Here is a 4,219-nt window from a genome sequence, read left to right on the forward strand (position 1 = left end):
TAAACCATGATGCCCTGGTTCATAGGTGGATGCTCAATCATTGTGCCACGCTGGCCGGGACAATCTGCCCTCTTTAACCCATTGTCACTGCCCTAGTCCAGTGTTTCTGTGCCTCAGAAACTATTTCCCAGTGTTTGTGTGTCCTAGTATCTGTAGTTTTAAGTGTTCGCTACAAGTGCCTGTGTTTTTCAGTGTTTGTGCTTTTCAGTCCCAATTTCTGAGGACTCGAGTGTTTGTGTGTTCCATTATCTGTGTACAACATTTGTATGTGTCAACATCTATGTGTCTCAGTGTCTGCATGTCCCAGTGGTTGTTTGTATCAGTGTCTGTGCACCCTGTTTTCCTCTGCTTGGGTGTTTCAGTGACAGGGTCTCCCAGTGTCTGTACCTCCAAGTGTCTATCTGTCTCAGGGGCTTTCTCCCAATGTCTATACACCCAAGTGTCTGTGTATCTCAATGCTTATGTATCCAAGTGTATTTGAACCTCACTATAAGTCCCAATTTCTGTGTCTACCTCAACTGTGCACCGTATCTGTGTGTTGAAAAGACTGTGAGTCACAGTGTCTGTATATTTCCCAGTATCTGTAATGTAGATCAGTGGCCGCCAACTGGTGGTCCATGGACCACTGGTGGTCCGTGAGGTCCAAAAGGTTGGAGACCACTGTTGTAGATCATAGCCTCTCTGTACTTTAATGCCTGGGTGTCCTATTATCTGCGTTCCTCAGTTTCTATATGTCTTAGCATTTGTGTACCCCCGTGGCCATTTGCATGTTGCATGTGTCGCTTAGTTTCAGTGTTTCCGTGTGCCTCCGTATCTGTAGCCCAGTGCCTGTGTGCCTCAGTGTCTGTATCTATTGTTCGTTTCCCAGTGTCAGCATATTACTGTATGTTTCTAAGCTTCATTTTTGTGTGCTTTAGTCTCTGTACCCCAGTTTCCTGTGTCCCAGTAGTGTGTATCCCAGTGTGTGTGTGTGTCTGTCCCAGGTTCTATGTGTCCTTCTGCCTGTGTATCCCAGTGTCTGTGTGTACCTGTGTAGCAATATCTGGTCCCATTGTCTCTGTCCACCAGCATCCCTGTATGTTCTGATATCTGGTCTAATGTCCATGTGTGTTAAATGTTGGTATGTGTCAGTGTCTCTGTGGATGTTAGTGTCTGCCTGTTTCCAAATGGCTATGTGTATCATAATATCTGCACCAGCAAGTTTTTGGTTGTGTTCCAATGTCTGCATATTTCAGTCTCCCAAGGTTTTTGTGTCCCAATGTCTGTGTTCTGGTGTCTGCGGTTTCCATTGTTTATTGTGGTCCAGTATCTGCATGTCCTTGGCCCCCATAAGTCTGTTTGTGTCCCATTCTTTATGAATTCCTGTGTTGTACATCCTATTAGTCTATGTGTTTCAGTGTCTGTGTATCCCCATCTCTGGGTGTCCTTCAGTCTCTGTGTGTATCACTCTGCTTCTATGTCCTCATCTCTGTGTGCCCCTTATCTCTGTGTTTTAGTGCCTTATGCATCTTGTCCTTTAATGTACTTGAGAGTTTGCACATCCTGAGCCTCTGCAATCTACTGTCTGTGTCTCCCTATCTTAGTGTGCCCATGGATCTTTGTGTCTCATTGTCTGGGCATGCAATGAGCCTCTGTGTTCAAGTGTTTGTGCATCCCTTTTTGTGCATCACTGAGTTTTTGTGTCTTCCTGATACTTGACAAGTCCTTGAATCTTTGCATGTTCTTGTGTCTTTGCATGTGATCTAATGTCTGTGCATCTCTGTGTCTGGGTGTTCCTATCTCTATACTTCCCCAAGTTTTTGCATATCCCTGAACCTTGGTGATCCAGTTTAAGTGTATCCCCGAGTCTCTGTATTCCTGTGTATGGGTATCTTTCTCTGAGCATCTGTATTTGTGTCTGTGTTCATGAACCCATATATGCCTTCTTCCATGTGCCCTTTGTTGGTGAGTTCTTGAGTCTGTCTCTCGGACTTTGCTCTCCATGGCTGTGATTTGGTATTTATCTCACTTCTCCATTTAGTTTTCCCAGATTTTGACAGTGTCTTTGTATTATTGTTTCTTTAGTTGCTGTGGCTGTGTCTCAAGTTGTTCTGTTACTCAATAACTCTTTCTCCTTTTTAGCCCTTGATATTTTTCTCTGAGTCCCCATTACTGTGTTCTTGTTCCTATGAGTCTGTTTGTCAGGGTGTCTCTCTGCATCTGTTTCTTTTTCTGTCTGGCTCTGTCCCTGGTTTTGTTTTGAACTGACTCACCACCTCTGTGTCCCCATCTCTCTGTTTGTGTCTGGTGTTGGGATCCACATCTTTTTATTTTAGAGCCACTATCTCTGTGTTCCTGTGTCTGATTCACAGTTCCCATCCTTTCATTTTCATTTGTAGCTTTGGTTGCCTGTTTGTGTGTCTCTATTTCTGGGTGTGCCCAGGTATATCTAGATTCTGTGTCTTTGCATCCCTGCTTTTCTGGATAGATTTCCTTGTCACTGTGTCTCTGACCATTTGCTTATGTTCTGTGTATCTGTTTCTATGTGTCTATCTTGATCCTACCAGATGTGTCCCTGTGTTTCTGTTCTTATGTCTAGCTTGTATCCAAATGACTGTATTTGTGTGTCCATATGCCCATTTCTACTTTTTCTAGGAGCTCTGTCTCTGAATTCCTGTGTCCCTGCCACAGTGTCCCCATTATACCTGGAATCCACTTGCCTGTCCTTATATCTCTGTTACCTTGTCTGACCCCCATCTCTTTGCTGGTTTTTGTCACTGTTCACGTGTCTGCATACCCATGTCTTTGTCACTGGATCTCTAAATATATAAATCTGTGCTGTTGTCTCATTCTTAGTGTGTTTGTCTGCATGTGACTGTGTCCTTGAGTCTTTGTCACCAAGTATGGGTCTGTGTAACGTCTGTTTCTACATACTTATAGGTCTCTGGCCCTGTGTTCTCTTCTCATCCCCAGCGCCATATACACAAGTCAGCATGTCAGTGTATCTGTGTATTTCTACTTCTTTCTCCTTGGTGTCTTGGACTATGGTCTTGACTGATGCCTCCTGATTACCTTTGTCTTTATGTATTGCTGTATGTCTTGACACTTCTGCTCCTGTGTCTGGATCTCTGTGCATATGTATCTCTTAGTTTTTATGTTGTTATGTTTCAGTGTCTTCATAATAGTCATTGTGTGCCTATCCCTGGTGATCTTGTTTTTGTCTCCCTGCCTCTCTGTGACAGGGACAGCACCTCAAAATGGGGATATATAGGCCTAGCAAGAGAACTCTGGGTTTATGTCCCTGATGCTCTCACTCTGGCTCCCTGTCCCCCTCTTTGTATGCCTATGTTTCCCTATGTCTATTCTCTTAGTTTTAAGATCCTTATGCCTTGTGTTTCTGAATGTCTCTACCACAGTTTCTCCATCTGTGTCTGTGTCCTTGTTGGTGTCCTTGTGTGTGATCCTGTCTTTAGTTGTATGTATGTGTGCGTGTGTCTCCTGCTGTGTCATTGGTTCCTTTTTGTTCATTCATTCATCCATTCATTCAGCAAATATTTACTAAGTACCTATTATGTGCCAAGCACTGAGGATACATAGATGATTCAGAAAAGGTCTTTGCCCTCAAAGAGCTCACAGTCTAAGTCAGGGATCCAGACAAGTAAACTGATAATTACTACATAGTATGATAAATGCTATGAGCTTAGATGGGATGGGGTGAGCTTTAGGAACATAGACAGGGACTGAATTCAATCCAGAGAGGGGCTAGGGAAGGCCTTCTAGAGAAGATGACAACTAAGACTTGAAGGATGTGTAAAATCCACCTACATGAAGACAAGGAACAGGGTCTCATGCAGAAAGAAAAGCACATGCAAAGGCCCAGTGGTGGGAGAGAACATGGTTTGTTAAGGGAACCCCAAGAGCCTTAAATACACCATGGGAGCCAGAGACGGTTGTGAGTAGGGCCAGCTGCTCTGTCAGTTTTTTGTTTCAAGAAAGTCATCTCTAAAGCTGGTGTGGAGTATGGATTGAAGAGAGTGGACACTGGAGACAGGAAGAACTGTGAGGAGGCAAGAGTCCCTAAGTCTCTAGGTCCATAGATACACATGTCTGTGTGTATTTGTATGTCTTTGTATATGTGTCACTTAGTGCATGTGTATATGTGCTTCCTTGTGTGTGTCTTCATGCTCCTAGGTCTTTGTTTCTGGCTCACCCCTTGCCCTGGCCTCTGAGTCTCCCAAAT

Source organism: Myotis davidii, unplaced genomic scaffold (genome assembly GCF_000327345.1).
Source record: "Myotis davidii unplaced genomic scaffold, ASM32734v1 scaffold1960, whole genome shotgun sequence".
Classification (NCBI taxonomy): Eukaryota; Metazoa; Chordata; class Mammalia; order Chiroptera; family Vespertilionidae; genus Myotis; species Myotis davidii.